At 32.4% G+C, this 8,112-nt stretch overlaps 1 pseudogene; it reads left to right on the top strand.

Moving 5' to 3' along the window:
- Positions 1 to 1,222: 1,222 nt before the first annotated feature.
- Positions 1,223 to 4,318, top strand: LOC143620050 (inactive LRR receptor-like serine/threonine-protein kinase BIR2; annotated as a pseudogene).
- Positions 4,319 to 8,112: the final 3,794 nt, after the last annotated feature.

The raw sequence follows: 8,112 nt of genomic DNA, 5'->3' as shown, positions 1-8,112 counted from the left end.
TGTCACACATACTTTTCCTGTCCTTATTTGATAGAAAAGGATACAAATGCACTTGTTAAAACAAAATCATTGTCAGACTTGATAGTTGTAATAATTTAGACTTATATTAGCATTGAATTATTGTGAAATTAGGATTACCCCTTCGAATTGTTCTTCATCCTATATATAGCTCAATTGCCCTAAATCAAACCCCTGTTCTTCGTCGATACCTGCACTAGTATAAGAATCAAAGATTCACTTGATTGTTTCTAACTCTAATTAGGATATAATCCTTTGTTGATCAAATTGAAGCCATTGCATCATGGTTCGATCAAATTACATTGAACCCCTGTTTTATAACCGAAAAAATCGAATCAACATTTTCTAACATTCATCTTTACCCTTATTTTGCTGATTTTTGGTGCAATTTGTTTCGTTTTAAAATCTGGATTGGTGTCTTATTTGAATTTGTTCTAATTTTTTAAAATTCAAGATCAGTGTCTGACTTGTAACCTAAGTCGAGCTACAAATGACATACCATATAGCATGATTATAGTGAATTTGTTTGTATTACATTTTAAACCCAAGATCCTTATTCTTGTAAGGATCGATAAAAACAATAATAGTTCATGGTAGATATAGAAGATGTATCCAATATAATTTCTGACAGTTGTGAAGGATAGTGGGAGATGATTAAAGAGTTTTCTTTAAAGTTTATAAAAGTAAAATAACAAAAAATATTAAAAAGAAAAGTAACTAGAAGATGTTGCATGACTAAGATTTTATCATTGGTAAGTTATTTGGTAAGTGAGCCACTTTGACTTGTTCAACCATGACGGAAACATCTTTGTTTGCAATTTTGACCAATTCTTCGCCGTGAGTGATATTTTGGACGGAATTCTACTCATCAATTTCATATACTTAATTTGTTTTAGTCCTCCGAGTTTGCTAATGCTTGGGTTAGCAGAAATCGTGTTTGGTATAAGTGGTCGGAATTGAATACATAGTTCTCTAAGAAACAGTATAAAAAGTTATCCGTTTGAACAACATATACAAAAGCTTTTTATTCTATGCGTCACTTTTAGATATTTTGAATGTAGAAAGAGTATTTTTAGTCATATCTATTTATTCTATCACAATCATCTTTAATTTTCTAACACGTTATTGCCTTTGAATACCCAATTTTTTCTTTGGAGTGAGTCCCACAAGAGACTTGAGGTCAACCTAACACGTTTCATATACTTTAATATAATAATAACCTTTTCACCTAATTAATATCATGCAAGATTAGATTCAATCACCATGGAAATAAACAGTACTCGTGGTTTGCTGATCATGCATATGTTACTCATACTAGCTTGTTTTGCTGTACGCAATTATGCGGTTCAGTTAGATATTGATTGCCTTAGATCCATCAAGGATTCCCTGAAAGACCCCGAGAATCTCTTATCTGATTGGGATTTCAACAACAATACTGAAGATTTCATATGTGGCTTTACTGGAGTCGAATGTTGGTTTCCTTATGAGAGCAAGGTTATGAATATTGATTTATCAGACATGGGACTCAGAGGACCATTTCCAACAGGCTTACAAAGCTGCACCAACTTAACCCGATTAAATCTTTCTAGCAACCACCTCACAGGACACATTCCTTCTAATGTCGCGGAGGTTTTACCGTTCATCGAGACTCTGGATCTCTCAAGCAACAATCTCTCAGGTCCAATTCCAATTAGCTTTTGCAATATAAGCTACATTAGTGTTCTGAGGCTTGATAACAACCAACTTTCTGGCGAAATCCCTTACAAATTGTCACTGCTTGATCGCATGAACTACTTTAGTGTTGCTAACAATAAATTGTCAGGATAAGTACCCATATTCCGCGATCCCTCCATCTCTGTAGATTCCTATGCAGGCAACCTTGGGCTTTGTGGAGATCCCTTGCCTCCTTGCAATATTAATGAGAACAACCATCATAATCTCTTTTACACGGGGTTTGCTGCAGGATTTCCTTTTTCTACTCTAATTACGTTGCTCTTGATCTACTGTTTCCCTAGAGTACTATCTGTGAGAAACATGAGATACTTTTTTCCCGCGGTCAAGAAAATAAATGAAAGGAAGCAATACTTGATTCCAAAAAGTGCACACATCCTATTAACAGAGCCAAACAACACTGAGGAAAGCAAGGTTAGATCCCCTCTCGATCTTGATCGATTACACAAAAGGCTAAGGTGTACCTTTCTTTCTAACTTTTATTTGTAACAAGCTTGATGTTTAAAAGTTAACTTGGGTTTAGGGGGTGGCAATCTTGACCCAAAGCATTTTAAACGGGTCAATTTAGGTTTGAAAATTATAAGGGTTGGTTTGGGTCAGCTATTTTAACTAAAAATGTCAAAATGAGTCACTTGAAATTCCACCTTGTTATTTTCTAGTCAAAATGGGTCAACAAATTTAAAGAAATGAGTCGATGTGGGTTAGTGTCCTAAGGAAATATACTATGTTCGGGTCAGACAGGTTTCGACACAAAACGGGTTTTGGATTGGAACGAGTTCGGTTCGGGTTTTGGACCGGAACAGGTTTCGAGCCGACACAGGTTTACTGGATGGGTTCGGTTCGGTTTTGGTTTCGTTCTCGGCTCATTTCTCGAGTTTCTTTCTTTTTCTTAATGACGACAACGGATGAAACATTTTAGTTTTTTTTTTATGTTTTTTTGTTTTTGATTTATATTTTGAGTTATGATTTTTTTTTTTGGAATTATTTAAGTGTTTTTAATCTTAATAGAAAACCCTTTAAAAAAATTTCAAAAAAATAATTAAAAAACCATAACTCAAAATATAAATCATAAATAAAAAACCTAAAAAAAACTAAAATGTTACCACCCTTATCCTCGTTGTAAAAAGAACAAACGAAACCCGTTCCGATCTTAACTTGTTCCGACCCAAACCAAAACAAGCCTTTTTTTAATTGACCTATTCTTACCCTAACTCATTCCAACCCTAACGCTTTTCGACCCATGACCCGTTCGACCAGCCCATTTGCCACCCCTACTTGGCTTTATTATTATTATTATTATTATTATTATTATTATTATTATTATAAAATAATCAAAACAAAAATATATATTTTACAAACAACAGAGGCTTGGGGAACTCATCCGAAAATCCAAGATTTTGGTGGTGTTTGCATGGAGGACATGCCGACAGGCACCTGGTAACTACCCACGGCTTAATTTTGTCTGTCACCTCTGGGGTTTTGATTACAGGAGAAGGGGAGAAGGGGAGGAGGGGGCGTGGGGTTGGATTTCAATTATTTTATATAAATACCCCTCTTAAGTTTGTAAATTGTATTTTGTGTGTGTAGACACACTTGTGTGCATGCTATATATATATATATATGTATAAGCTCACTGACATACATGCACACACCAAAACGTACACAAATACAAAACTCACATGTAAATGTAACGTTGTTTAACACAGATAGCGGCCATGGAAAAGTATGCCCGTCGATTGAGTTTGGAGGAGCTCAAATTGGCAACCAATGATTTTGACATTAAAAATATAATTGGCTTTGGAAATATGGGACTTATGTACAAGGGTGTGCTTACAGATGGTCTGATGCTTGCAGTGATCAAGAGGCTCCATAAGTTTGAGAGCTTTGAGGAAGAATTCTTACGAGAAATATAAATTCTTGACTGAGGTCCATAAATTTAGTGCCATTGCTAGGTTTTTGCTATGAAAAGGAGAATAAATTTCTGGTATACAAATACATGTCAAATGGAACCCCCCATCAATGGCTACACTCTAGGCCACAAGTAGAAGGTACGAAGATGGGATGGAGTTTAAGGTTGAGGATCGCAGTAGAGATCGCACGGGAACTTTCATGGCTGCATCATAACAAAGTCCTTCGCGTAGCCCATCTCAATATCAACTCAAAATGTATCTTACTTGATGATAAGTTTGAGCCCAAGATATCAAATTTTGGCTATTCAAATGTATTGATGAATACAAAGGGGACCCTTTCAGGTCCTGGTTCTTTCAAGGAAGATGTTTATAGCTTTGGGATTTTGCTGCTTGAGTTAGTTTCTGGAAGAGAATGGCCATCTGAAGAGACTGACTCATGTGTGATAGATAACGTGCGTGCCTTTGATGAGTTCGGTATGGTTGATGAAGGCTGAATGGGACAAGGATTCCATGATGGCATGCATGAAACACTTAGAATAGCAAAAATTTGCATTCGGTCACATAAAGATGGGGCAACAAGTATGCTTGAAGTGTATCAATCAATTCGTGCCATTGGAGTATCAAGAAATGAAATTTCTGATGATTTACTTTCGAATTAGAAGGTAGCGAATTTATTGTATGCTAAACATGATAATTGTATATCTAGCTTGTGGTAAATAATGATTTGCAGAACCCCTCATATTTCAAGATTTGTGTGAGTTGGAGTGGTTAAAAATGGCAACAATATATGAACTAATATAAGAAGTGCTTAAAATCTATAAAATATTGAAAATTAGCCAGGGTTATAAATCCTCATTTATCACTCTCATTCTAAAAACTGGAGACCTGCATTTTAAAGGATTATAGGCCGATTAATTTAATAAATTGTATGTACAAAGTCCTTGACTCCGTTCTTGTTGGGTTTAATTTATGTTTACGGCCCGTGTGGGGTCCGCCCGAGGGAAGGAGGCGATGAGGCCAAATTCTAAATGGGTTGGGTGATATTAATTTTAATTTCTTGTTGACTAAGTTATGATTAGCAAGGATTATAATTATAAGATCTCATAACCGAGTTATGTTTTTGAGATAGTTTTTATAATCAGGGTGTTTTGAGCCTGTATTTTCCTTGATTAATAAAGCTTTGGGAGTTATCCACGTTCTTGTTTTTTGTGTTTTGATATCAATTCAAACTTGATTTCTAAACTTGTTGCTTTGAGACTTAAAAACGTTCATGTGTAAAATCATTACCCATAAGCAATCGGCTTATGTTGTCGGACCTCACATTAATATCTATATTAAAAAGGGGATTGAATCCCCCTCACTAACTTACTATTTAATTTACTATTCAATATTTTAATATTTTATTAATTATTATAACTACTAAATCACTAACCATAATTTCATAAATAAAAATAATGGTTTTTATTTTCTTTATTGTACTTTTTTTTTCAACTAATTAAAATATATAATAAACTATATTTTTAAACACTAAACTTGGACAGGTATCGGCTTTACATGTTTTATTTGTCGGTTAAACGATTTTCTTAAACTTTGCTTTTATATTTTTTATAGTCCGTCTACACAATGACTGAAACTTTGTTCATGATTTAAAAATATCCCATCATCGCTCGGTTTTATATCCGCGTTTCAACGTTTGATAAGTCGCTTTATAATTTTTTTTTGGTTTACTAATATATGCTTACGAATTTGTGTTGGTACCGATGATACTAACCGAATTTGTGTTGGTTTGCAGTTGTAACGTGCCGGATTTTTTGGTTCTACATATGATAATTTGTTGTATTCTGGTATTGACGGGTTAATTTATTTTGTTTGGTTTCAATGTTGTAACATGATACCTATTGACTTCCCGTCGACTTGCAACGAGTTTATGGTTTAACGTTTTTACTTATGTTTTTTTGTTTGATTTAACGGTCCCGTCGCGAAGTGCGGGATCGTAAATCCTAGTTTATTAATAAGTTGGTTTCTTTATGGGCTACAAATGTGAAGGAGCATTATGTTATTTAAAGTTGATTTTGATAATTAATGAGGCTTTCAACTCGATGAACTAGAAATACTCGGATTCGGTTATACAACAAATGGATTGTGATCGATAGTGGATAGGTTGAGTCAAATGTTCTCTTTCTTCGCGTAAGGCTTCTGTTCTTTTCCTTTTCAGGAGGCCTACATATAGGAAATCTTACATCTTATCTCTTACATCTTACATAAGTAATAGAAGAAAACCCCTATTGCATTCTTGAGTTTTTTATTTAAGGGTTTGGAAAAGAAAAGATAAGATATTTTTTCTTTTTTCATTCTTGAGTTTTTTCATTAAAAGAAAAGAAAGAAAATGGAAAGACAAAGTAGGGTTTTTTTCCTCCAAAACTTTCCAGCCAAATATGGCCTGATTCGGAAGAAAAGTTTATAATCATGTACAATATTACTAATTTACTCTATCTTTTTCTTCATATCTAACTCAATAACTAGGACATGATTATAAAGTTACAATGTTTTTGCCTATCTTTTCCTTCCTATCTAACTCAAGAATGTAATTAACACTTTCTTTTCTATTCTTTTATTTTAACTCGAGAATGTCTTTTAAATATATATATTTTTTTTCTTTCTTTCTCTATCCAATCTTATCATTTATTTTCCTTGTATTTTAAACCCGAGAATGCAGTGATAGTGTCACATGGCATCTTCTAACACCTCTCTATCCTATGTGGCACTACATAAGTCTGTCTAATCCCTCACTTTACCACATATGAACTAATAACAAATAAATAATAAATGCAAACTAATAATTAATAAATATTAATATTAATATTAAATATGGAATAAAAATAATATTAATGTTACTAATATTATTTGTATCATCATTAGTACTATTATAAGTAGCCTTTTAGTATCAATAAAGAGGTGTGAAAAAACAACAAAGTAGCTAAGAAAATAAAGATCGATCATCGGAATTTTATAAGTTTCTGAGTGCAAAAGAGTATTTTGTAATAGTCAATTTTTTACAATAGATTAGTTAAACTGAATAAAGGGTTTTGGATAATTTGAAAAAAAAATTGATTTCAGGTTATAATCATTAGCAGGGGCAGTTTAGGAACAACGTTTTTTTACTTCAAAATATTGTTAATCGATTCATAATTTGATACAGGTCGAGGTGGTTTTTTAAAAGCATTTTTATTTAAAAAGAGTCAATGGGCCAAAGTGTATTTCAACTTTCAGATCATGACTTTGTGATAAATCTTTGGGGTCATGAGTTTGGTGACATATCAAAATACTGATTTGGAAATTTAAAATTTGGTTTCGGATTAGATTCAAAGTCAATATTTTTTGTCATGATATTTTTTTATTTGATAGAGGTTAAATTTCTAAAAGTAACATTTTATGCTTTTGGTTTCTTTTAAACTACTAGCATGTCAAAAAAGAATGAATTCGTGCAAAAGTTTGAAGAGGTACATATGTTAGTCTATTTAGGTTATATGTTAGCCTACAATAATATCTCATTGTATGTATAATTTGTTTAAGTTATTAAATTTTGTGCATGATGTCGTGATATAGGCCACAAGAAAAAAAACTTTAATAATGTCATTGATATACAAAAGTTTGAAATGATTTACTTTCAAATGTAATTTAGGGATATGCATGTTTATTGAATATTTTATATATCTTGATTTTTTTATTACTTACATAATTTAAAGACAAAATAGCAAAATTGATCGTTTATTTTAATTGTTTTTTTAATGGACGATCTTTAAATTGTTAAACCTGTGTAATACACGGGTATCTAAACTAGTTAATTATATAATAAAAAAGAGTGGTGTTACGAATAGCAGTATGTGAGTGGATTTAGCATCAACATCATTGTACAAGACGTTTAAACATGAATTTTCATAAATTACACTATACAAGAAGTTACAATATGACTCCCTCAACATCTAATTAAACTTATCATTTAAACAATATACTTTTCTATACTATAGCAATACCGTAACAAACCGAACAAATACCGACTTAACAACAATAGCACTGGTGTCAGGACTTTTGTGAAAAAGGGTTTTCATACTTACTTAAAAATTGAAAATTTAAATACTTAACAATTACATTTATTTTTATTGTTCGATCTATTTAGATTATTTGTTTCATTTTATTCATGAAATGAGTTGGATTGCTATTAGTTTGGATACGACAAAATCGATCTATTCGAAAGTACATTCGATTCGATCTGATAAATACCCTGTGTCTGAATGTAAAAATTAATTAAGTAAGATGTTTTATTAAAAAAATATATATAAAAAGGTAAAACTTAGGTTGACCTATTGATACATACATACACAAAACACAAGAATTCACAGATTCCTCACAAACACTCCCAATTACTACCCGCCTCTTCTGCAAACTCCGATTG

The sequence above is a fragment of the Bidens hawaiensis genome, unplaced genomic scaffold (assembly GCF_021521415.1).
Source record: "Bidens hawaiensis isolate Kalapana, Puna unplaced genomic scaffold, B.hawaiensis_p1.1 tig00002525_1, whole genome shotgun sequence".
NCBI classification, from domain to species: domain Eukaryota; kingdom Viridiplantae; phylum Streptophyta; class Magnoliopsida; order Asterales; family Asteraceae; genus Bidens; species Bidens hawaiensis.
The sequence above is the reverse complement of the archived record's forward strand: the minus strand, read 5'-3'. Positions and strand labels throughout refer to the sequence as shown.